This window comes from Grampus griseus (genome assembly GCF_964374135.1).
Source record: "Grampus griseus genome assembly, chromosome: 17".
Classification (NCBI taxonomy): domain Eukaryota; kingdom Metazoa; phylum Chordata; class Mammalia; order Artiodactyla; family Delphinidae; genus Grampus; species Grampus griseus.
The window spans coordinates 27714608-27742454 of NC_139011.1; the positions used below are offsets into that span (position 1 = coordinate 27714608).

General features: G+C 38.1%; 2 pseudogenes across 2 annotated transcripts; both read right to left on the bottom strand.

The window, feature by feature from the left end:
- Window positions 1–8100: 8100 nt before the first annotated feature.
- On the bottom strand, window positions 8101–11026 carry LOC309835311 (nonsense-mediated mRNA decay factor SMG5-like; annotated as a pseudogene). The gene has a single exon. The product of its transcript is annotated as a nonsense-mediated mRNA decay factor SMG5-like (transcript).
- A 12333-nt stretch (window positions 11027–23359) lies between these two features.
- On the bottom strand, window positions 23360–24920 carry LOC309835378 (importin subunit alpha-1-like; annotated as a pseudogene). The gene has a single exon. The product of its transcript is annotated as an importin subunit alpha-1-like (transcript).
- Between the last annotated feature and the right edge of the window lie 2927 nt (window positions 24921–27847).

The following is a 27847-nucleotide window of genomic DNA, read 5'->3' on the forward strand; positions in this document are numbered from 1 at the left end:
TCCTACTTCTACTAATTCTTTCTTTCTACTTTATCTCCCTTTTATTCTGAGCCGAGTGGATGAAGGCTCTTGGTGCTGGAGCCAGGAGTCAGTGCTGAGCCTCTGAGGTGGGAGAGCCAACTTCAGGACACTGGTCCACAGAGACCTCCCAGCTCCACATAATATCAAACGGCGAAAATCTCCCAGAGATCTCCATTTCAACACCAGCACCCAGCTTCACTCAACGACCAGCAAGCTACAGTGCTGAACATCCTATGCCAAACAACTAGCAAGACAGGAACACAACCCCACCCATTAGCAGAAAGGCTGCCTAAAATCATAATAGGTCCACTGACACCCCAAAACACACCACCAGACGTGGACCTGCCCACCAGAAAGACAAGATCCAGCCTCATCCACCAGAACACAGGCACTAGTCCCCTCCACCAGGAAGCCTACACAACCCACTGAACCAACCTTAGCCACTGGGGACAGACACCAAAAACAACAGGAACTACGAACCTGCAGCCTGCATAAAGGAGACCCCAAACACAGTAAGATAAGCAAAATGAGAAGACAGAAAAACACACAGCGGATGAAGGAGCAAGATAAAAACCCACCAGACCTAACAATTGAAGAGGAAATAGGCAGTCTACCTGAAAAAAAATTCAGAATAATGATAGTAAAGATGATCCAGAATCTTGGAAATAGAATAGACAAAATGCAAGAAACATTTAACAAAGACCTAGAAGAACTAAAGATGAAACAAACAATGATGAACAACACAATAAATGACATTAAAAATACTCTAGATGGGATCAATAGCAGAATAACTGATGCAGAAGAACAGATAAGTGACCTGGAAGATAAAACACTGGAAATAACTACTGCAGAGCAGAATAAAGAAAAAAGAATGAAAAGAACTGAGGACAGTCTCAGAGACCTCTGGGACAACATGAAACGCACCAACATTCGAATTATAGGGGTTCCAGAAGAAGAAGAGAAAAAGAAAGGGACTGAGAAAATATTTGAAGAGATTATAGTTGAAAACTTCCCTAATATGGGAAAGGAAATAGTTATTCAAGTCCAGGAAGCACAGAGAGTCCCATGCAGGATAAATCCAAGCAGAAATACGCCAAGACACATATTAATCAAACTGTCAAAAATTAAATACAAATAAAACATATTAAAAGCATCAAGGGTAAAACAACAAATAACACACAAGGGAATCCCCATAAGGTTAACAGCTGATCTTTCAGCAGAAACACTGCAAGCCAGAAGGGACTGGCAGGACATATTTAAAGTGATGAAGGAGAAAAAACTGCAACCAAGATTACTCTACCCAGCAAGGATCTCATTCAGATTTAATGGAGAAATTAAAACCTTTGCAGACAAGCAAAAGCTGAGAGAGTTCAGCACCAGCAAACCAGCTCTACAACAACTGCTAAAGGAACTTCTCTAGGCAAGAAACACAAGAGAAGGAAAAGAACTACAATAACGAACCCAAAACAATTAAGAAAATGGGAATAGGAACAAACATATCGATAATTACCTTAAATGTAAATGGACTAAATGCTCCCACCAAAAGACACAGATTGGCTGAATGGATACAAAAACAAGACCCATATATTTGCTGTCTACAAGAGACCCACTTCAGACCTAGAGGCACATACAGACTGAAAGTAAGGGGATGGAAAAAGATATTTCATGCAAATGGAAACCAAAAGAAAGCTGGAGTAGCAATTCTCATATCAGACAAAATAGACTTTAAAATAAAGACTATTAGAAGAGACAAAGAAGGACACTACATAATGATCAAGGGATCGATCCAAGAAGAAGATATAACAATTGTAAATATTTATACACCCAACCTAGGAGCACCTCAATACATAAGGCAAATACTAACAGCCATAAAAGGGGAAATCCACAGTAACACATTCATAGTAGGGGACTTTAACACCCCACCGTCACCAATGGACAGATCATCCAAAATGAAAATAAATAAGGAAACACAAGCTCTAAATGATACATTAAACAAGATGGACTTAATTGATATTTATAGGACATTCCTTCCAAAAACAACAGAATACACATTTTTCTCAAGTGCTCATGGAACATTCTCCAGGATATATCATATCTTGGGTCACAAATCAAGTCTTGGTAAATTTAAGAAAATTGAAATTGTATCAAGTATCTTTTCTGACCACAACGCTATGAGACTAGATGTCAATTACAGGAAAAGATCTGTAAAAAATACAAACACATGGAGGCTAAACAATACAATACTTAATACTTAATACTTAATAACGAAGTGAAGAAATCAAAGAGGAAATTAAAAAATACCTAGAAACAAATGACAATGGAGACACGACGGCCCAAAATCTATGGGATGCAGAAAAAGCAGTTCTAAGAGGGAAGTTTATAGCAATACAGTTCTACCTTAAGAAATGGAAACATCTCAAATAAACAACCTAACCTTACACCTAAAGCAATTAGAGAAAGAAGAACAAAAAAACCCCGAAGTTAGCAGAAGGAAAGAAATCATAAAAATCATATCAGAAAGAAATGAAAAAGAAATGAAGGAAACGATAGCAAAGATCAATAAAACTAAAAGCTGGTTCTTTGAGAAGACAAACAAAATTGATAAACCATTAGCCAGACTCATCAAGAAAAAAAGGGAGAAGACACAAATCAATAGAATTAGAAATGAGAAAGAAGAAATAACAACTGACACTGCAGAAATTCAAAAGATCATGAGAGATTACTACAAGCAACTCTATGCCAATAAAATGGACAACCTGGAAGAAATGGACAAATTCTTAGAAAAGCACAACCCAAGACTGAATCAGGAAGAAATACAAAATATGAACAGACCAATCACAAACACTGAAATTGAAACTGTGATTAAAACTCTTCCAACAAACAAAAGCCCAGGCCCAGATGGCTTCACAGGCGAATTCTATCAAACATTTAGAGAAGAGCTAACACCTATCCTTCTCAAACTCTTCCAGAATATAGCAGAGGGAGGAACACTACCAAACTCATTCTACGAGGCCACCATCACCCTGATACCAAAACCAGACAAGGATGTCACAAAGAAAGAAAACTACAGGCCAATATCACTGATGAACATAGATGCAAAAATCCTCAACAAAATACTAGCAAACAGAATCCAACAGCACATTAAAAGGATCATACACCATGATCAAGTGGGGTTTATTCCAGGAATGCAAGGATTCTTCAATATACACAAATCTATCAATGTGATAAACCATATTAACAAATTGAAGAAGAAAAACCATATGATCATCTCAATAGATGCAGAGAAAGCTTTCGACAAAATTCAACACCCATTTATGATAAAAACCCTGCAGAAAGTAGTCATAGAGGGAACTTTCCTCAACATAGTAAAGGCCATATATGACAAACCCACAGCCAACATCATCCTCAATGGTGAAAAACTGAAAGTATTTCCACTAAGATCAGGAACAAGACAAGGTTGCCCACTCTCACCACTCTTATTCAATATAGTTTTGGAAGTTTTGGCCACAGCAATCAGAGAAGAAAGGGAAATAAAAGGAATCCAAATCAGAAACGAAGAAGTAAAGCTGTCACTGTTTGCAGATGACATGATACTATACATAGAGAATCCTAAAGATGCTACAAGAAAACTACTAGAGCTAATCAATGAATTTAGTATAGTTGCAGGATACAAAATTAATGCACAGAAATCTCTGGCATTCCTATACACTAATGATGAAAAATCTGAAAGTGAAATCAAGAAAACACTCCCATTTACCATTGCAACAAAAAGAATAAAATATCTAGGAATAAACCTACCTAAGGAGACAAAAGACCTGTATGCAGAAAATTATAAGACACTGATGAAAGAAATTAAAGATGATACAAATATATGGAGAGATATACCATGTTCTTGGATTGGAAGAATCAACATTGTGAAAATGACTCTACTACCCAAAGCAATCTACAGATTCAATGCAATCCCTATCAAACTACCACTGGCATTTTTCACAGAACTAGAACAAAAAATTTCACTATTTGTATGGAAACACAAAAGGCCCCGAATAGCCAAAGCAATCTTGAGAATGAAAAACGGAGCTGGAGGAATCAGGCTCCCTGACTTCAGACTATACTACAAAGCTACAGTAATCAAGACAGTATGGTACTGGCACAAAAACAGAAAGATCAATGGAACAGGATAGAAAGCCCAGAGATAAACCCATGCACATATGGTCACCTTATCTTTGATAAAGGAGGCAGGAATGTACAGTGGAGAAAGGACAGCCTCTTCAATAAGTGGTGCTGGGAAAACTGGACAGGTACATGTAAAAGTATGAGATTAGATCACTCCCTAACACCATACACAAAAATAAGCTCAAAATGGATTAAAGACCTAAATGTAAGGCCAGAAACTATCAAACTCTTAGAGGAAAACATAGGCAGAACACTCTATGACATAAATCACAGCAAGATCCTTTTTGACCCACCTCCTAGGGAAATGGAAATAAAAACAAAAATAAACAAATGGGACCTAATGAAACTTCAAAGCTTTTGCACAGCAAAGGAAACCATAAACAAGACCAAAAGACAACCCTCAGAATGGGAGAAAATATTTGCAAATGAAGCAACTGACAAAGGATTAATCTCCGAAATTTAGAAGCAGCTCATGTAGCTCAATAACAAAAAAACAAACAACCCAATCCAAAAATGGGCAGAAGACCTAAATAGACATTTCTCCAAAGAAGATATACAGACTGCCAACAAACACATGAAAGAATGCTCAACATCATTAATCATGAGAGAAATGCAAATCAAAACTACAATGAGATATCATCTCACACCAGTCAGAATGGCCATCATCAAACAATCTAGAAACTATAAATGCTGGAGAGGGTGTGGAGAAAAGGGAACCCTCTTGCACTGTTGGTGGGAATGTAAATTGATACAGCCACTGTGGAGAACAGTATGGAGGTTCCTTAAAAAACTAAGAATAGAACTACCATATGACCCGGGAATCTCAGTACTGGGCATATACCCTGAGAAAACCATAATTCAAAAAGAGTCATGTACCAAAATGTTCATTGCAGCTCTATTTACAATAGCCCGGAGATGGAAACAACCTAAGTGTCCATCAACAGATGAATGGATAAAGAAGATGTGGCACATATATACAATGGAATATTACTCAGCCATAAAAAGAAACGAAATTGAGCAATTTGTAATGAGGTGGATAGACCTAGAGTCTGTCATACAGAGTGAATAAGTCAGAAAGAGAAAGACAAATACCGTATGCTAACACATATATATGGAATTTAAGAAAAAAAAATGTCATGAAGAACCTAGGGGTAAGATAGGAATAAAGACACAGACCTACTAGAGAATGGACTTGAGCATATGGGGAGGAGGAAGGGTAAGCTGTGACAAAGCGAGAGAGAGGCATGGACATATATACACTACCAAATGTAAGGTAGATAGCTAGTGGGAAGCAGCCGCATAGCACAGGGAGATCAGCTCGGTGCTTTGTGACTGCCTGGAGGGGTGGGAATGGGAAGGTGGGAGGGAAGGCGCTGCAAGAGGGAAGAGATATGGGGACATATATATATGTATAACTGATTCACTTTGTTATAAAGCAGAAACTAACACACCATTGTAAAGCAATTATACTCCAATAAATATGTTAAAAAAATAAAATAAAAGTTTATTCTTGTTCTCTTATTCTCTTCTGCTCCATTGCATGCTTTGAGTTACTTTTTCCCTCCTCTCTAGCTGTCAGTATTATCAGCTCTCTCATATGAATATAACACTCTACCTGGCAGGTTACAGCAAGCAAGGCAAAGACCATAAGGGCAGTCAGCTACCTGGCTTAGGCTATCGTATTTAGGGTCCAATTAAATTTGTGCTCTCATATGTTTTAGGTTGGTTGTAGATTATAACAATAAGAAATAAGAAAAAAATTGTAAGTAAAAAGAGACATGAGCAAAAAACCTTAAAATACAGCACTATGCTCTTTATTTCAATCTCCTAGTGTCAATAATACAATGAAAATTTCACTTTTCAAGCTGGCAAGAAAAAAAATTGAAATTCTCTGAACTGAATGCAATGAAGTAAGTACACTTGTACTCTTGGGAGTAAGAGTTCTTACAACCTTTTAGGAGGCCGATTCAGTATCATTATCATTATTATTTTGTATAATTAAGGACCTTAATGCATTCTGATTCTTTGCCTCACCAATTCTACTTCTAGGAATTTACTCTAATAATCAAAGACATATATAAAAATTTATTTACATTATTTGTAACCAGAAAAAAGTGTAGAAACAAATATCCAATAGCAGGACAATGGTTTAGCAAATTATTGTATGTCCGTATCATGGTCACTTTTAAAAATCATCTTAAAAAAAGAAGAAAATGATCATAACATACTTGGTGAAAAATGTGACTATAAAACTATGTAAAATGTTTACTCCCCTCTGGGAACTAAATTCCTTTCTCGGAAAGCCATTTGGCAATGTTTCATAAAAGTTACATTTATATGCATATGTACATACAAATATATATGCACACGTAAAATTTATGTACATACATATATATTTATACCTTTTAATTCGGTAACTCAATTTCTGGTCACCTATCCTAAGGAACTAATCCCAACAGATACAAAGATCTTTAGTAATTATTAATGATTTAATACTAAAAACATTAGAAAAGAAAGATTAATGCTTAAGCAAACAATAATAGGAAGGAGCTATTACAGGGACAATGAAGATAATGCAATAATATAAGAAGTGTCTGTAATCTGAAGAAAAGGAGGCTGAAAAGATGTTTATAGAATATAATTACAACTAGGAAAAATACGCATGCAGAGGAAGCATGACAAGTTGTAAATAACTGGAAACAAGAATGCTAATGTTAGGGTGAAATGACCTTTGGGTTTTTTCTTTTTTCTAGTTTTCTCTCATTTATTGAAATTTTTCTAATAAATGTAATAAAGTGCTTAGAAAAGCATGGAAAAGGGGAAGTGACAGAAGTTTAACTGAAACACAAAGGCACAGCTTAGAACAACTGAGAAATGAGAATCCATGAGTCAGGAAAAAGCTCAGAAGGTAATTTCTCTGCTTCTGAAGGGAGCAATTGGATTTGAGGCTGAGTTAGTGAGGAGTATACCCAGAAAGAGGAGGATTCAGATGTCTCAAGAACCTGGGATCCTGAAAGAATACTAAGTTTGGCCTTGCAATGTGATGGTTTATTGTGGACGGGAGGAGGGGGGCAGATTAGTGTTAACGCTTTTAATGCATGCCAGTCTGAGTGAAGTGGTAGATTTTAACTTATATCCAATATTTACAGGGTCCACGTTCAAGCTCTGCTAATGGCAGGAAAAGAGCTCTCTGTGGAGTATATACAAAGTAGGAGGTTGACAAGAGGTCCCAAAAGATATCTGAGAGCCAGAAAAAAAGCAAGAGACAATGTCATGGTAGCCAAATTGGAAACTTTGAGCAGACGTGAGAAAAAATACCAATATTGTACCATGAAATACCTACTCCCAGATTATCAAAAGCAGAACCAAATCAGCTGATCGTACCAACCTAATCCTAGCCAAAAGGGAAAAACCTGAATGGAGCATGGAAGAAGGTGAAGATGGGGCCGAAAATTGCAATAAAACCCTTCATTCCAATCAAAACTTTAGCTTTCCATTTATCGAGTTTTCACAGATGGCAAAGGCCTACCTTACATAATAGGCATGATCCATCACAATAAAATAGCATTAAAAAGTTTCATGTCACAAAACAGAGCAAAGCAAATTATAGTTCCACCGGCTGAGCGGGGACTTGGAAATTCTTCCTTAACTTGATGTTTTACCATAAAAACATTAAGCACTGAATTAGTTTAATCTGTTTTTCAGACAGAGAACATGATATCAAGCGAAGATGACAAAGAAGGAAACACAAAGCCCCTGGCAGTCAGTACACTGAGACTCTACCAATAGTAGGTACAGATATGAGTTTACCCAATGGCTACCTTTAACATTAGGTGTGAACAAGAGAGGTGAACAGATTGAGTTTGATGGGTTAAGTGCTGAAGGAGGAAGAAGGGAGATGTGACGTCAGCTGACCGTCTTCCACTCCCTGTGGAAGCGCCGGATGTTCTTGATTTCCACACCAGCTTCAATTGCTGTTCCCAGCACCAGCTACAGGGGGTATGAGAAATTCCTAGGGCTGTCCAGATGCCCGTGATGATTGTTATCATGCTGCTGGGGTCAGGGGTCCCTGGCTGGGAGGAGTCCAGCAGACCTTTGCAGAACTCAAGAATGTCATAGAGGTCCCAGGCATCAGAGTCTGGCCTGGTCATCCTGGGCCTCACTAACCTCGTAGACACAAAGGACTGGCAGAAAATGTACCGGTTCCCTCTCTTCAGCTCATCCTCTAGGAAGGTGATGGCTGCCAAAGCCCAGCAGTCTTCCCTCCTCAGGACGTACAATATGTCGACCACGATCTTGGGTGTGATGAGGAGAAACTTACCACTGGTGGCAAGCTGCTCGATGACTGGAAGATGCTCACAGAGGGCCCGAGGGTCAGGGAACAGGTACGGGGTCAAAGCTGACTGAATCTGGAGGTACCTGAGGATCTTCTCCGGCTGCACCACTTCACTCTGAAGCCAGAGCTGAACTATGTCTTTGGAAAACCTGATCCTTGAAGTTCTCTCCAGAAACTGCTGAGATGGGTTTTCTGGTCCTTCAAATCCAGAGCTCACAAAGACCCCCAAATTAGAGTTGAACCTCGGAACTGTCCAGGGAGTGTCGCTGCAAAGTGGCCAAAGCTTCTGAGGAAACAGATGCGCACAGCAGCTTCATCCTGGGAGCTGAGTAGAGGTGGGTCTTGCTCCAAGCCAGCCGTCTCCTGGGAAGCCTGCCGGGGTGAGTGCTGGCCCAGGGCAATGTCCTCAGGGAGCTGCAGGAACCTGGGAAGGTTTGGGCCCTCACAGCTCTGCAGTAGATCACGGAGATGGTGGGACAGGCCCAGGCCTGGCTCCTGAAGGTCTCCCATGGAGGGCAGCAGGTTCAGCAGCACAGACAGGGGACCCCACAGGCTAAGTGGACTCCGCCACTGTGAGGTGAGGAGGCTGTGGTTGGTGCGGGGCCAGCCTAGGATCACCTAGACAGTGGGCAGCGGGCCCTCTGCAGAGAGGATCTGCAATTTCTTTTGAATGGTCTGGAGATTGTTGCAAGACTGGCTGATGGAGGCCTTCTGCCCCAAGTAGGAGCCAGCGGGAGGCTCTGTCTCAGGAAAGCTGCTCACACCATCCTCTGTGCCAGAGGCATTGCTGGAGGCATCAGAAAACTGTGGCTGAAGACAGGAGTCAAGTGCAAGCCACGTTTTACTGGGACCTTGTGGCTCAACGTGGCTGGCAGGTTAGCAGAACTTCCTGTTTTTAAGTGACCTAATAGATGACTGAGAGGTTGACGTGTCTTCAACTTATCCACCGGATGGGCAACTTGACTTTTGGATTTGGCCCCATGCTCCTGCATTGCTTCTGGATTCAGGGAGCCACTTTCCTCTTCATCAGTTGTGTCTGAATAAGTAGTTTCACTACTGATTTCTGAGCTGGCTTGTGAGCATAAGGATTTGTCTTCATCTTCATCTATCTCATCTGAGTCACAGCAAGAATGAAAACTGGCTTCCGAGTTGTAACCCTCCCTGGAATCGTAAGATGACTGTGGTTCTTCTGAGATTTGCTGTGGTGGGGCCCAGGGCAGGGGGCTGGAAGGTCTTGTTGTTCCTGCCCAGCTTCTATCTTCTGTTGGTCTTCCTTGTCCCTGGGGACATCCACATCTGGAGTCAGCTTCCCTTTCCGGAGCTCAGCCTGGATGCGGGTAGTCACATGTTGAATTAAATGGGAGAAAAGGGTCAAGGTGAAGGTGACCACTGGCCTGTGCTGCTTCGAGCCTGTTGTCCTCAGGCTGTGCACACTCATGAGGCAAAGAACCACCATGTGGAAGATGAGGAGGTCTGGGAGGAACAGATAGCCCCTTGGGGGATTTCTCTGGAGGCTTGGCTCAGGTCGGATGGGCACGGCCTATAGGAAAGGCAGAGATGGAAGTCTTCCAGAACCAGCTGGCACAGGGCCATAAGCCTGGTTGCTTTGAATTTCCGCTGAGGCTGCAAGAGGCTGTGAAGGTACAGGAAGCTAACCAGCAGCCTTTTGTTATCCCAACACTGCCTCTGGCTGGGAGACAGCTTCTTTCTCTGGTACCTTTTCAGCTGGCTGTACCTTTTTCCCGCATGGTCATAGAATCCTTTGAGGTTCCAAGATGTCCCTTTAAAAGGCACTCCTGAGCGGAGGCAGCGCTGGTAGAGTACGTGGCTTCAATGTCATAGTACTTCCTCCCTGTGAGAGCCCCCAGCTGGTTGAAGGGCATGCCCATGTGCAGGGCCACTGACATGGCTCGGTGTCACACCTGTCCGCCAAGTCCTTGGTGGCCAGGGCTGGGGAACTCATTCTGAAAGTGGAACAAGTCTCCCAGGTACAGCCGACAGCGGTGGCAGGCGGTTCGCACCCAGGCCACCTCTTCTTCTGAGGCAGGACCTGCTTTCTTGCAGCAATCAAGTGGATGGCACTGTGAGGCCAATCAGTGTAGCTTAGTAACCTCAGCTCATAGTGTGCTCCTGCAGGAACAGGAAGACATGGTCATAGAACCTGAGGCTGCCCTTCAGGTGAGCCCGCAAGGGGCCTTCCCACTGTTTGAAGGTGTCCACGTGTTTTCTTTTGGTCCTCAACAGCAGCACAGCAACGTCAGAGTACATTTTCCTCCATAACAGCTCTTCTGCTTTCCTCCCATAATCCAGTGGGTGAAGGAACATGAGTTTAATGCAGACTTGCTGAACTGCATCCCTGAGGGCCAGGACAGGAGGCTTGAAAACCTCTTTGTGAGCATTTCCTTTTCGAAGGAGAAGGTCAAGACGCTGAGCTGCCAAGCAAACATCCTGGTAGAGGAGTCTAGCCTTCAGGGCTTCTGCCTGGCTTCTCTCCATAAAGCTGGACTCTTTTCTCATGGTGCCTATCTTCTGAGAAAAGACAAAAACTACGTATTAGTACCCACCCATAGAGACCAAAAATAATAACAATAATAGTCACCAGAGCAACACAGTGGGGATGTATAAAGCCTTTTGACGTGAAGCAGGAACTTTTGCTCACTCTTCAGATCTCAGTTTAAACACTGTTGCATCCAGGAGGCCAACTCTAACTCCCCAAATTAGGTTAGATGCGTCCTCCTCACACTGAGCTGGCTTCCTTTGGGGTTTTGGGACTCAACTGGCTATGAGTTTTTCTTGATTGTATTTCTCCTACCATAGCACATCCATTATCTATTATCCTTGCTCTCAAACTGGACCACAGAGTTCTCTGAGGGAAAGGTTAGAGGTCAATTCACCATTTAGTTCCTAGTACCGAACGATATCTAGTTCAAGCAGAGGCTCAGTAAAGAAAAGTGAATGGATGAAGGTTGTTCCAAAAGTCAGTTCCTTAATTATCATTTTCAATTCAACGATTATAATGTATCAAAGCACTCCATTATACTATTCAAAATACATGTCTAAAAGTGAAATAAAATACAACGTAATCTCCTTAACTGCAAAAAAAAGGAAAATAATCCCTTATCAAAATTTAAATTTAATCAAGCTTGTGGATTTTTTGGAGAATTTAACCTAGATTCTATGTAGTTAAAAGTATTTGTAGTATAAATATATCTAAAGAGATATAATATTTAAATATAAATATATTAAATAATGTTTAATACAAAAGTTATAAAATTCCTTATCTCTCGGCAGAATTTGCTTTTAAACTCTCGGGATGGAGGGAGAAGAGAAATACACCTTATAATATAAACAGAATTCGTACGAAAGAAAATACAAAGTGCAAACACAAAATAAAAAATGTCTTGCTTCCTCATTCTAAAAGAAAAGCAAATTAAAGCAAACTACAAAGCAATAATTTAATTATGTCAACATAGTAAAACATTTTAAATTATAATACACGATGCTCAAAGCCATGGTGAAACTTGTATAGACTTACACAGCTGGAAGCATTAAAAGTTTTAAACATATTTTTGTTTGCAAAACCATTTATGTCCATATTCTTTATCCAGCAACCTTATTCATAGGAATGACGCCTAAGGAAATAAATTTAACAAAAGCAAAAAGCTACATTAATAAGAGGTCCATTGCAAATGTATCTTTAATAAAGGAAAGGAAGGGCGGGAGGGAGGGAGGAAGGAATGAAATTAAAATTAACCTAAATATTCTATGATCAATGAATTGCTCATACATGTCTACATGTATGATAGAAAGTCATTATGTCCATTAAATATAATAATTAATAGATATAAAAATAATAATTACTTGGAAAAAGTGGAATATGAAACAATACATAAACTGGAAAATTACATCTTCAAAAACTAAAATGTAATGTGTAAAAATTAAGAGGTTAGCGTGATAATGACTGCAGTTTTTCCCCCCAAAGTTCCTTAATACTGCTATTGTCAGTCATTCTAATACAACTTGTTAGTTGGTACAATTTATGAATCTACATTTTTGTATGACTAGATTTAAAAAGAGGAAAAATAATAATAATTCAGTAACTAGAATAAATAGCATTAAAATGTCAAGTACATAAAACTCATTGAATACATAGAGTATCCGTAGAGCTAGAATAGCATATGAAATACCGATGATCTGTTACTAGGATGTGAAAAGTTGAATGAGGGATGGGGGGCAGAGTAAGAGAAGGAATTTGGGCAGGAGTGCAAGGAAACAGCCAGAACACAGAAGTTGAACCAGCAGTTGCCAGAGCTTTCAAAATCTCCAGAGCAAAATCTCCATCGACCAACATGAGGCTTTTCCTGGAATGGTACATAAATGGTTAGCCTGGCCTCTCTCAGTCCTGAGAAAGATGACTGAAGGAAGAGAGAGAACCTACTGAAAAAAAACACCTGGAGAAGAGAGGTCTAGGTTAGATTCAAAGCCACACACACACTTTATGTAAAGGAAATTTCACTCCCTGACAAGCCTAAGAGCCAGAAGCCAGACGTTCCAAGCAAGGGAGAGAAAAAAATCTAATACCCCAAATTTATGAGACTATTTTGGGAGACACAGACTCCATTTGAAAGCCAGATGGGAAGAGGAGTGGACTGACGTCATTTTTACTGGCCTCTTCTCCCTTCCCCGTAACCTCTAACCACACCTATTGACTTCCAATGACAACACCCTGCTGCAGCCCTTCCAGGATGGCTGTGGAAAACCCGTTGCCCAAAATAATAGGCCTACAGTCACCCAGGTTTGGACAAAGCTCACAAATAGGCTTTAAGTCATCTCCCAAAACCCCCAAGTTTGCCAACTCTGATACAAGGACAGGCATAAATCTCTGAAATGAAAACGGAATGATTTTCTCACAGTTAAACATTTCCAGACTGAACAATTCCTAGGAATGGTCCCTTCTCTCTGGATGAACATAAATGTGAGCTGGCTCCTGGCTGCACTTCACTCCAACACTAACATAAGACCCACATAATCACTTACTTCCCAGAACTCTGTCTTCCTTGGAGGACATTTGGATAAATTTCCCAGCAGGCTTCCTGATACAAGGCAACTCGGCACAGCTGTTCCCAGTGCTGCCAGGAACCAGTCACAAGCAATTCTGTGACATTTGGACTAAAACTCCTAAAGTCCAGAAGCTTATTTATGAGAAGAAAAACATTAAATCCCCTTCTTGAGATGGATCAAAGGAGACTCTCCTGTGTACCATGCATCTGAACTCACTGGTAAGCTCTGACCTCCAGAGCTTACTCCTGCTCAGCCTGCTGGCTCCCCAGGCTTGAATCCCACATGCTAAGCTCTCAAATCCTCTGGAACCTATTACTTTGTTGACACACCTGGATTGACTCTGCATAATTGGCCTCAGCTAGGTACACTCTGGCCAAGAAGACTGACTAAAGCTGCTTCCTCAGACAGGTAACACAGGACCTGATATAACCCTGATAGATTTGGAAAATCCATAGCCCTAAACCATACAGAAAACTAGGTCTGGGTAAAATGTATCTCTGTGAACCAAGAGTTATACATATCTTGCATGAAAAGGATGATTAAAAGAGGCCTTCCTCCATAAAGACAGAACCATAGCTGTTTCCTCGTCTTCACTCAGTCCAATCTAGTCATAAAAACTGGTTCTCTAGAGCCTTGTATTATCACAGGACTCAAGAAATCCTTGAAACATAGCCTCGGGGAGAAAAAAAAAAAAAAACTCTTGAGCAAAGAGACTGAATATAAACATGTCTTGTCCCCCTTACCTCCCCACCCTTGGTCATCCTCTGCATAGCCTAGAGTAATAGAGACTTCAATTCCTAAAGAAAAAGGGTGATCCACAGCCGGTATGGAATTATATATCTGCTTAGTTCACCAGATTTGGGATGGCTTTGGTGTTCTTTATCAAAACTCTATTCCAAACAGTTAACTAAACTGCTCAGAACCTTCCTTTAACTTCAAAGTACCATGAAGAAAATACCCCATAAGAGTTAATCCACTGACAAAATTAGATGAAATGGGAAAATTCCTGCAAAAAACAAACTACAAAAATTTACTCAAGAAAAAGTTTGAAAATCTGAGTAGATCTATAATAAGCATAAAATTGAATTAATAATTTTTTCAATGTTTTTATTGAAGTATAGTTTTGTTTTGTTTTGTTTTGGCTGCACGGCACACGGGATCTTAGTTCCCCAACCAGGGATCGAACCTGTTCCCCTTGCAGTGGAAGCACAGAGTCCTAACCACTGGACCACCAGGGAATTCCCTGAATTAATAATTTTAAAACTTCCCCAAAAGTATAGCCCAGGCTCAAATGACTTCACTGATTAAGTCTATCAAGCCTTTAAAGAAGAATAAATACCAATTCTTCACAAGTTCTTCTAAAAATAGAAGAGGAGAGAATATTTCCCAACTCATTCTATGAGGTCAGTATTACCCTGATACAAAACCAGACAAAGACATCACAATAAAACTACAGATGAATATTTCTTATAAATTTTAATGTAAAACTTCTCAACAAAATATTAGAAACCCAAATCTAAAACATATAAAAAAGATTATATATCATTACTAAGTGCGATTTATCCCAGGAAAGCAAATTGCTTTAACATCTGAAAATAAATTAATGTAACACACCACATCAATATAATAGAGGGAAAGAAAATATATTATCATCTCAATAATGCAGAGAAAGCATTTGACTAAATCCAACACTCTTTCGTGATAAAAACACTCAGCAAATTTGGAACACAGGGAAACTCCCTCGGTCTTATAAAGGGCAAAACCCCACAGCTAACATCGTACTTAATAGTGAAAGACTGGATGCTTTCCCTCTAAGAGTAGGAACAAAACAAGGCTCTCCACTTTTGCCACTTCTCTTCAACATTGTACTGGAGGTTCTAGCCAGGGCAATTGGGAAAGAAAAATAAAAGGCAGATTGAAAAGAAAAGGTTAAAACTATTCCTATTTGTAGATGACATGATCTTATATACAGGAAGACCTAGGAGACCCACAAAAATTATTAGAACTAATAAATTAATTCAGCAAGATTGCAGGATAAAAGATCAATATACAAAAATCAATTGCACTTCTATACACTAGCAATGAACAATCCAAAATGAAATTTTAAAAACAAATGTCATTTACAATGGTGTCAAAAATATATATACATATACACACACACAGGAATAAAGTTAACAGAAGAAGTGCAAAACATACTCAAAAATTATAAAACATTGTTGAAAGAAATTGAAGACAAATAAATGGAAAGACATTCATATTTATGACTCAGAGGACTTAACATTATAAGGTGAAAGTACTCCCCAAATTGATCTATAGATCCAATGCAATTTTTATCAAAATCCCAGAAAATTTTTTAATGATAATTCCTTTCCTAAAATACATATGGAAATACAAGGGACCAAGAATAACTAAAACATCTTGAAAAAGAAGAACAAAGTTGAAGCACACTTCCTGATTTCAAACTCAAATCAAAGCTATGGTAATCAAGACAGTGTGGTAATGAAGATAGACATATAGATCAATGAAACATATGAATTCAGAAACAATCTCTTAAATTTGTGGTTAATTGATTTTCAACAAATGTGCTAAAGCAATTCAGTAGGGAGATAATCGTTTTTTCAACAAATGGTGGTGGAAAAACTAGATATCCTCATGTGCAGAAGAATGAAGTTGGACCCCCTCGTTCATAGACTGAATCTCAGAGCTAAAACTATGAAACTCTAAGAAAACATAGGAGTAAATGTTTGTGGCCTTGGGTTATACAGACTCCTTAGACACAACACCAGAAAGCAAGAGACCAAACCAAACCTCTTATGAGGAATATTTTCATGAACTTAAATGTTCATTTTACATTTTTATGCTAAAAGGGGATTATTTATCATCACCTGAATAGAAAGTTTTAAAAAGAAGGAATTTCCTTCTGAGAGTGACACTCGGTTGTCATATGTTCTAGCTGTTAATGTGACTTTAGAAAGGATTTGTGTATGCCTGAGTGGTGTCTTCCGGAATCTTCAGGGAAGCAGGTGTTCTGCACGATTTGGAATAACCATTTCTAGCACTTTCCAGAAATTATCTGGTACTGTGAAATATAACAATACATATTAAAAGAATCAGATATTTGCTTCAGTTTGTCTCTAAGCAATTAAACATAAAGAAGTAAAAAAAAAAAACTGTCAGAGACAAGCTATATAATTTAAAAATTGGTTTCAAGCACTAAACAGACAGTACATCTCTTCCATAAATACCAAATATCCTATGTTTAGGATGAAGACATGGAAATATATGTTTTTAACTTGTCCATGTTTACCACTGGTAGATATGTTTCCTGCTGTTCAAAAGCATATAATAGTTGAAGGCAAAGCGGTAAACCTTTTAGAAAAAATTATTTTCATGCCCTCAAGGTAGAGAAGAAAAAATTTTTAAACAGAACTCAAAATTAAATACATGCTGACCAAAAACAAGAAAAGATTGGTATATTCAATTGCATTAAAATTAAAAACTTCAATTCAAAAAAAATTTAATGTACTAAAAATTCTATTAGTAAAGAATGTTTGCAGCATGCATAATAATAAATGACTAATATCAAGAATATTATTTTTAAGTCTATGAGTTAAAAAGGAAAAAGTCTAATCAGGCGCTTCAAAAATAAAGGACACTCAAAAAGACCCTTGAAAAGAGGCTCAATTTCATTAGTAATCAGAGATTTGCAAATTAAAATCACAAGGAAGTACAGAGCACATCCTCTAGAATGGTAAAAACTTTTAAAGTCTGACAACATCAAGTATTTGCAAGGATATGGGATAAGAAACACTTTCATACGTGGCTGATATAATTATTTTGAAAATAGTTTGGCCTGATGTGGTATAGCTGAACATTCACATACCTTACAATCCAGCACCTCCATTTTTAGATTTAAATGGTGGGAAATCTCTTGCACCTGTGTGCCAGTTGACATATTAATAAGTATTTCTAGCAGCATTGTCTTTAATAGATAAAAACAAAAACAACCAAAGCAAAAACTGGAAATAACCTGATTGTATATCAATAGTAAGTTGAATAAATAAATTGTAATACATACAGTAGTACATGTTTTTACCATACAGTGGTAAAAATAAATGAAACATGCTGCATATATCCATATGGATGTATTACACATAGTGTTGAACAAAAGCAGTAAGCCATAGAAAAATGTAAAAAATATAATGGTATTTATACCCAGGCCCAAGATAGAAAAAATTAAGAAAAGTATTGCCTATGGATACATACTGAGATAGTAAAAACATAAAAGTAAAGGAGTGATTATCACAAAAGCTAAGATTGCGTTTTGGACTGGGCAATTGTTGGGAAGACAGCTAAATCAGGAGGTGTACACATTGGGGGTAAGGTGTTTTTAAACACTAATGATATCTATTTCTTCAACGAGATTATGTGGGATGGATATGTATACACACACACACATATACACGTGTGTGTGTATATATATATAAAACATATTATACTTGTGTGTAAATTACACAATTTAAAAAATCTTAAAATGTAATTCATCATATAAAAAAGACACACCACTATGTATACCACAGATTTTTATTATTATACTTTTAGGGAATTGCTAGATTGACTCTTGTGGCTAACTTGAATAATAAATGTCATTAAACATTAACTGATTTTGTTTTCTATTAAATAGACAGATTAATTGAATCTAATCAAGATGTTCAAAATGATCAAAACTACTTTCTGTGTAGAGCAGGAACTAGAAAAACAAAAAGAAATAAAGAAAACAAAAGAGTAGAATCACCTCTCGAATAATCTATCAAAACACAAATGATTCCCAGATAGTTGAGATAAATGAGTGGTCAGTCACTCGTACAATTAAGACAGTATGCTGTGTAAGATCCCTTTTAGTTTAAGTCTAATATGCTTTAAAAAATAATTATACCACAAATCTTCTAGGCACAAAACACTGCCTATTGCTAGTTATACTGTACTGACAAATTCTTATTTTGATTTTATTTTCTCCCATCATGAGCCATGAAATTCAAGCTGCGATTAAAGATTAGCTCTCAAGTGTAAATGATAATGTTTTTTCATCTATTACTACAAACCATATTTCCTATTGAAAGCAATGTGGCTTTATGAGATAGCCCTTATAAAAGAGTTTAATAATTACCAATTTTACACCTAATTCTCAGAAGTAAGGTGCCATTTCTTGGTGACTATGTTCTAAAATAAAACTGTTGGAAATAATATGTACCTATAGGTATATCACAGGGAAATCTTACATGATAATAAACTTTGGAGGAAGTCTCTAAGATAGATATTTGTAAAGAAAATATCTCAAGTCAAGATCACAGAAATGTGAGATGGTTCCACTGTGTCTGTGAGCCACTATGCCCCACAACCCTTGTTTTAAGAACATGGACGAACTGGAAAATATCCAGGAAAGTGTTTGAGATGATTAGGGATATAGACATCATCATCTTAAAGTTTACGGGAAAAAAAAAAAGCCTGCATGATCTAAGGACATTTATCCTAAATAAGAGAGAAGAGAACACTAAGAGGAAACCATATAGATGTCTTCAAATATTCAGAAGACTATGATAATGAGATATACTCCTTTTTCTGTATGGCACAAAGGGAAGTCAGTGTATCTTTATGTAGATGTTAAAAAGACAGGTTTCAATTCAAGAAAAAAATAAAAGGAGAACTTTTAATTACAGCTATTCAAAAATGTCAATAAATGGGCTGACTGATAAGGTGGTAATCTAGCCATGGAAGGGGTTTAATCAAAAAATCATAGACCATCACGCACCCTGTAGATGAGTTTTTCTTTTGTGTGGTAGATTGACTTAAATGACTGCTAACGTTCCTTTTCAAATCAAAGATTCTCAAGTTTCCTCCCATGATGATTCATTAACCTATTTTCAGAAGTTGCTTACCAAGATGCTATGGGTTTATATGAAAACTAAAATCATGTTATCTGAACATCCATTTTAGCTAAATAAGTTAGAAAATAAGTGCTTTTCCTTCATTTGATTATTTTGATTGCCCTCGATGGTATAATCATCATTACCAAATTTGGACAGGGTTAATCTGGAACACAACCTGTGGCTTTTAAATAAGAGCTGCCGTAGTTTAAAAATAGTCCAGATGAACAAAGGAAATTGCTATTTCAATTCAAAGGAGAACTGACACTATCAAGTACCAGCGTGTTGATGGAAGAGTGTGTACAATCATTGTCTAAAAGCAAACACTTCAGTCAAAGAGAACTGCAAGGACAGACCTCTTCTCTTTTTACAGTATAAAATCTGAACTTTCCTGTCAGTGACAAGGTTAAAGCAGTACACCACCCACTCAGAAAATGAATCAGACACAAAGAGGCAGATTCTCCCAGAACTTAAAGTACTTCTGAAAGCTGCCTTAACTCTTTCACAATACAGGGAAACAACAACAAAAAAAGGAAAGTACCCAAAAATACTTTTGTAGGTATAAAAAGTTAATACATTTAATGCTATTACTCATGTTGGGACAATGGAAAGCATTCCAAATGTCCAACATTAGGGGATAATTAATAAATTATATTTTATCCAAGTAATGTAATATTACAGTATTCTGAAATCATTACATTCATTATGTGTCATAACTATAAACCTTAAAATGACCGGTGCTAGATAGACAATAAAGCATCACAAATCTACAGGTGTGTTACGTTTAAAAAATACATAAAAATATTAGAAGGCCAGACAAGATAGCAATCTACCACAGGATACTGGCTCTGCACATGTGCTTGACTCTAGAGAAGCTGCACAAAGAAGGAGATGGGTGGATCTCAGAACATCATGCAGATAACATGATCTTATACATCAAATAACTATTAAAACTAATAAATGAATTCAGTAAAGTTTGGGGTACAAAATCAACATACAAAAATCAGTTGTGTTTCTATACACTAACAACAAACTATCCAAAAGAGGCATTAAGAAGATAATCCCACTTACAATAACAACGAAAAGTAAAATAAAATATTTAGAAATAAATTTAACCAAGGACATGAAAGATTTGTTTGCTGAAAACTGTAAAACGCTGATGAAAGAAATCAAAGAAGATACAAATAAATGGAAAGATAGCTCATGTTCATTGATTGGAAGATTTAATATTGTCAAAATGTCCACTCTACCCAAAACAATCTATAGATTCAATGCAACCCCCATCAAGATTCCAATGGAATTTTTATAGAAATAGAAAAACCAATCCTAAATTCATATGGAACCAGAAAAGACCCCAAAATAGCTAAAGAAATCTTAAGCAAGAACAAAAAATTTGGAGACATCACATCTCCTGACTTTATACTACAAAACTATAGTAACCAAAGCAGTATGGCACTGACATTAAAATAGACATATGGACCAACGGAACAGCAAAGAGATTGCATAAACCCACACATATACAGTCCACTAATTTTTGACAAAGACACAAAGAATATACAATGGAGAAAGGATAGTTTATTCAATAAATGGTGTTGGGAAAACTGAATATCTACCTGCAAAAGAATGAAATTGGATTCTTATCTTACACCACATACAAAAATGAACTCAAAGTGGATTAAAGACTTAAATAGAAGACCTGAATCCATAAAACTCCTAGAAGAAAATATAGGGATTAAGCTCCTTGACGCTGGTCTTGGTGATTAATTTTTGTATCTGACACCAAAAGCACAGTCAACAAAAGCAAAAATGAACAAGTGGAACTATGTCAAACTAAAAACCTCCTCACGGCAATGAAATAATTAACAAATTGAAAGGGCAGCCTATTGAATGGGAGAACATAGTTACAAATCAATATTTGATGAGGGGTTAATATCCAAAATATGTAAGGAACTCATACAACTCAATATCAAAAAAATCCCAATAACTCAACTTAAAAATGTGCAAAAAACCCTAAATAGACATTTTTCTAAAGAAGACATATAAATGGCCTATAGGTATATGAAAAGATGCTCAACATCACTAATCAACTGGGAAAGGCAAATCAAAACCATAGTGAGATATCACCTCACACCTGTTAGAATGGCTATTATCAAAAGGCAAAAGACAACAAGTATTGGTAATAATATGGAGAAAAGGGAACACTTGTGCACTGTTGGTAAGAATGTAAATTGGTACAACCATTATGGAAAACAGTAAGGAAGTTCCTCAAAAATAGAAGTACCATATGATCCAGCAATCTGACTCTGGGTATATACCCAGAGAAAATAAAATATTTCAAAGAGACATCTGCGCTCCCATGTTTACTGCAGCATTATTCACAATAGCCAAGATGTGAAACAACCTAAGTGTCCATCAACAGATGAACAGGTAAAGAAAATTTGGTATGTATATACAATTGATTATTATTCTGCCTTTAAGAAAGGAAATCCTGCCATTTGTGACAAAATGGATGAGACTGGAGGACATTATGCTAAATGAAATAATCGAGACAAATATTGCATGATCTCACTTATATATGTAATCTTAAAAAAAAGAAGTTGAGCTCATAGTAACAGAGAGTAGAATGGTAGATACCAGAGTCTTGGGGGAGGAGGGAAAAGGGGAGATTATTGATCACAAGATAAAAATTTCAGTTATAAGATAAACAAGTTTGGGGACATAATGTACAGCATGATGACAATATTAATAATGTATTGTATACTTGAAATTGCTAAGAGAGAAAATCCCAGGTGTTCTCACCACAAAAAAGTAGTAACTATGGAAGATTGATGGATATGTTAATCAGTCTGATTGTGGTAATCGTTTCACATTTTATACATATATCAAAACATCATGCTATATACCTTAAATATATACAATTTTTATTAGCCAAAAGTAAATACATCAAAAATTTTTTTAAACATATGACTGTCAGAAACCTCTAAGGAAACAAGTTGGTTGGGTCCCAGTCAAGTGGGGGTAATGAGAGAAGAGAAGAAGGGCAACCCAGAGCAGAAGAGGGTCCAAAACCATGATCATGGGAATAGAACTGCCTTGTTGGGGCTTTGATCCTACCTCACATAGTCCTGGATCATAGGCAGTAGGAGCCAGCCAGGATCAGCCAGAGCTAAATAGAAGCTTCAGGGTAATATCCACGCAGGAATGGATCCTGGAACTCGTGAGGAAAAGCAGAACACAAGAGGTGCACGTAGCAGAACACCTAATTATTTGTTTACTTCTCCTTTTATCCCGTTAAGTCAGCAGCTCTCAAAACTTGGTTCCTGATTGGCAGCATCAGCATCAACTGGTAACTTCTTCTTTTTTTTTTCTTTGAAGAGTGGAATTTAATCTTTATTTACAGGACACTACAAGATATGAAATTCCACATAGAAATAAGAAACCCATTGAGAGGAGAAGCGTCATACAGTATGTACAGTTTGGAACTGTTCAAGTATAGTTTCGTTGTAAAAAGCATTACAATAACAAACCACGTTTTAAAAGAGTTTTTAGTAGGGCTTCCCTGGTGGCGCAGTGGTTGAGAGTCCGCCTGCCGATGCAGGGGACACGCGTTCGTGCCCCGGTCTGGGAAGATCCCACATGCCGCAGAGCGTCTGGGCCCGTGAGCCATGGCCGCTGAGCCTGCACGTCCGGAGCTGTGCTCCGCAACGGGAGAGGCCGCAGCAGTGAGAGGCCCGCGTACAGCAAAAAAAAAAAAAAAAAAAAAGTGTTCTTAGTAGAGAAACAGTAAGACAAATTAAACAAAATGTAGTAGGCAACAAACAACTTTATGCCTCAGATGTACAATCTAAAAGTTGAAGTTCCCAGCAGTGCCATCCTGAACTTGGAATGTATAGCCTTCAGAGGTAGTTTCTGGCACAACATTTTGATCTTCCTCTTCCTCTACAGAGAAATACTTCTCAATCAGGTTTAATGAAGCTTTGTACACAGACTCATTTTCATGGTTCTGTAGAGCTTAAATTTTGTCCAAACCTCCATATTCTTCAATCATTATACTAAGTTTCTCAGTTTTGCCTAGTTTCTCAGCAGCCTGAAAGGTATTTGAAATGGCATCCAGAATAACAAGAATAATTTTGGTATCTTTCACAGTTAGGAGGTTCATCAACGGCTCTATTATGCCACAACGAACAAGGTATATAATCTGCTCAACCGTTCCACCACGTGTATAGTTGGTCACAGCCCGTACAGCTTCCTTTTGTGTCCTAAAATCTGCCTTAGAGAGAACGCCAACAAGGAACGGGACTAATCCATGATTTACAACTTGTATCTGGTCCTGCGGCCAGCCGCGATGTTTGACATTGTCCACGTAGCTTCCTTCTGAATATTAGTTTTGGAGTTTGTTAGCAGTGCTCCTGCATCTATTACAACCTAAGTCTGTTCATCTCTCCCATTGACAATATTCCCTATGGCTCTTTGCATGGGAGTCATGATTGGCAATTCAGTAGCTCCTAAAAGCTTCACAAGTTTGGGTACAACCCCAGTTTTCACAACCATTTCAATCGGTTCACTTGGACCATCAATAAGGTAGGAAATAGTCCAGCAGATATCAGCTAATACTTCTGGATCATCATGATGCAGGAGACGACCTAAAGGAGGAAGAATTTGCTCAACAGCATCTAAGGGGGGTGCAGGATTCTTGTTGCAACAAAGATTTGAAGTGTCCAGGTAAGATTATATAAGTAATCACATCCTAAAGATGACATATCAGGAACCGCCAACAGCGGGTCAACCGCACCATACTTGATAACCTGGTCTTGGAAAACTGAACCATCACCTGCAATGTTTCCTAGAGCCCATGCAGCCTTGTTCACTGATGTGAGTGTGGGGAGACATCAGCAGAGAAACGAATGCTGGGATAGCACCTCCATCTACCACAACCTTGGTCTGTTCTGATGTCCTAGAAGCAATGTTACTGAGGGCCCAAGCAGATTCAAACTGAATGGGACTACAATCAGTTCTGCCCAAGAAGGTCACAAATTTTGGAATCAAACCAGCCCAGCTTATGTTGTCTCTGGGGGGCTGTTTTTTCCTAGAAAGCACTTTCCCAGCAGCTTGAGTAGCTTGGAGCTGGCTTTCCAAATTGTTGCTATTTATGCCTTTGACAGCGTTATCAACAGACCAATTTACAGTGCCCTGGTTGTTGTGGTTTTCCTGCAGTGGAGAAGTAGCATCATCAGGAAAAGAGCTGACATTTCTCCTTTCAGCATCTGGTCATCCTTCTTAGCTTTCCTCAGCTCCACATTAATAACTTCTATTTGGTGCTGCCTCATTTCTGTACTGCCTTTCCCCTTGTTCTTGAATCTGTTAAGGCAGGCAGCTGGCGAATTAGCATTCTCATTGGTGGACATGGTTATGAGACAAAGGGAGAAAGCTACACAGACAGCTTAAGCTTCCACAGGAGGTGGTATGGGGTGCACAGGCTGTGGGTCGGTTGCCCTCAAAACATCCACCACGGTCAGCCCAAGGATGGTGTCAACTGGTAACTTCTTAGAAATGTAAATACTCTTCCCCATCGCAAACTTACTGCACCAGAAAGTCTGGGGGGGTTGGGCCCAGCACTCTATGTTTTAACAAGCATGACCGATGATTCTGATGCACACTAAAGTTATACAATCACTTGTCTAGGTGATTTTATCCAAGACAAGCAATCATCGGGAAAGAACTGTGCCCTGAGGGAGAGAGACAGTGGGTCGTTGAGAGGTAAGGCAAAATCAAGTGTTGGGGAGGAAGAGATGTATAGAGGGCATGGTCTAGCCCAGGTGGCAACATCAGAGGCTCCCCACCCTACCGTATCTCCCTGGAACCTACTCCCTAAATTCAACAGGAGGAGCACAAGTTCTATAGAAGAAAGACAACAAACCCAACACTTCTTCTTCTTGGTAGAAGAAGCCAAATTAATGGATTGGCTAAAATAAGAATTTTAAGTAAAATAAAATTTTAATAAAATATTTATTCACAAAGGAACAAAACAGAATGTTACAAACAAGAACCAGGAACACAATCCTAAGTAGCCCGAATCTGGAGATTCTGAGTATGAAAAATACAATCGTTGAAATAAAAAACTCAAAAGGGGAGTTGAAAAGCACAAAGGATAGCGCCATGAAGAAAGTACCTTAAAAAGATAGGTGGAGTGAATGAGATCTGAATGATACGTTATATAAAGTAAGAGCACAGATAAACAAAACAGCACAATATATATTTCCAAAACGTGTGTATGTATACAACTCAATGAACATAGATTAAAGAATAGAATAACTAAGGGGATGTGAAATTGGAGCAGGGTTGAAAATGAAGAAGAAAGATAAAATAAAATGAGAAAGGCCTTGAACAGACCACTGATGTACGCTGCTATGACAGAAAATGTGATAAACTCAGGTCTCTGCCTCTGAGGACCAAAAATAAGATCCTTTTTAAAAGAATCTTATTTTTAAAAGTTGTAATGGAATACACAAGATAATAATAGTTGTGTTAGTATAGGATAAGTTTATGGGCATATTTGTCCATAATTTTAAAACATTGTAATTTTTTCATTTTATAACAATATCTAGTCTAAAAATGAATGCTTTCCTCTAGGAAGTAATTTATATGCTGAGATACTCTGATTTTAATCAATTTATACATTTGCATTATTGAACTGACTTTTTCTGCAGTTTGAATCACATGAAAAACAGTATCTTCAACAATGCAATGCCATTTTAAGACATTAATCCTCAAGATAATAATACAGACTTTCCAGTCAGTAAATGTCATCCAAAAAGAGAAAATTTGTCTTCATTTAAATTATCTAAGCTTCTCAAACTTGTGTCAGTTGCTTTGTTTTATTCATAAAAAATTCCTTTTCTAGTGTTCAACCAGGTTAATGATGAACAGCCTTTACATAGTAAGATCAAATTGCCTGACATTTCTCTCTAGACATATGTGAAAATTAGAACTGTCCCAATCTGCATTCTTTTTTTTTTCCAATCTGCATTCTTGACAGCACATTACTTTGAATATTGCATTTAAATCTTGTGTTATTGTGCCAATATATTTTTGAGATGAAATTCATGTAACACAAAATTAGCCATTTCAAAGTATAATTTGGTAGCATTTAGTATATTCACAATGGCATGAAACCATCACTGCTATCATTTCAAAATATTTTCATCATCACACAACATTGTAAATCAACTATACTCCAATATAAAATAAAAATTTAAAAAAATTTTCATCACCCCTGAAGGAGATTCTGTACCAATTTAAATAGTCACTTTCCAGTTCCCCTCCTCCCCTGCCTCTGGCAACCACTTTCAGTCTTTCTTTCTGTCTCTCTGCATTTCTCTATACTGGATATTTCATATAAATAGAATCATACAGTATGTTAGTGTTGCTTTTTTTTTTTTTTTTTTTGGTACGTGGGCCTCTCACTGCTGTGGCCTCTCCCGTTGCGGAGCACAGCTCCGGACGCGCAGGCTCAGCGGCCATGGCTCACGGGCCCAGCCGCTCCGCTGCACGTGGGATCTTCCTGGACCAGGGCACGAACCCGTGTCCCCTGCATCGGCAGGCGGACTCTCAACAACTGCGCCACCAGGGAAGCCCTATGCTTTATATTTAAAAGTTTGTTTTAGTCATTTTTGAAAAGACTATTGCTGCTGCGAGTAGTTACGTGATTTACATTCTAAGCCTCAATAAATTTGTTTGTTCAAGTGCATCTTAATCTAACCTGAGCATCCACTTGGAGAATGCTTTTTGTGGTCTGGGGTGACAGGAAGACACAATTTAATTGAGGGCATTCAAAGAAAGGTCAGGGCTAGAGATGAAGATTTGGAAGATATAATCATAGAGGTAATAAATAGAGTTGTGGGAACAAATGAGACCTCAAAAGGAAAAAGAAAACAAAGGTTGAAGGAACAGAACATTAGTGAATGTTTACATTTAAGGGGACAGGGAAAACTTCAACTATGAAGACTTCTCTGACAGGCAGATAGTGTTAAACATCTTCTTTGTGCCACATTTTTCTTTAATCTCTCTAACATAGCTCCTGTCAAACTGTTTCACTTTTTCTTGTTTACCTCCCTGTCCCCATTATTAGATGAGTTTTTTATGAGCTATATTCATCTCTCAATCACAAGCACTAGTTCTGAAACTTAATACATCACAGGTTCCCAAAGGGTAAAGGGATTAATGGATGGATGGATGGATGGATGGATGGATGAAAAGATGAGGGAAGGACATAGAGTGAAGGAGACAAAATGGAGGGTGAAAGATAGGGATCAAACCAGAACAGTGCTATAGA